Below are 221 nucleotides of genomic sequence, written 5' to 3'. Positions count from 1 at the left end.
AAGTCCCGCCCCTATTTATTACTAATTCACAAGACACCAGCATGCGTGCTGCCCTTATTATCAAAGCGTGGCAGCTAAGTATCGTAAACTCGACTCGCTTTAACTCAAAGATCAGAAAAAAACCTTTTATGATACCGACTGCCTTAAACAGAAGAAACACAAGCAGCAGCAGCTACTTCTCGTTTGTATTCCTTATATTCTTATTAACAGGAATAATCGTA

Source organism: Stegastes partitus, unplaced genomic scaffold (genome assembly GCF_000690725.1).
Source record: "Stegastes partitus isolate 25-593 unplaced genomic scaffold, Stegastes_partitus-1.0.2 Scaffold14, whole genome shotgun sequence".
Taxonomy (NCBI): domain Eukaryota; kingdom Metazoa; phylum Chordata; class Actinopteri; family Pomacentridae; genus Stegastes; species Stegastes partitus.
This window is presented reverse-complemented; position numbering follows the sequence as displayed.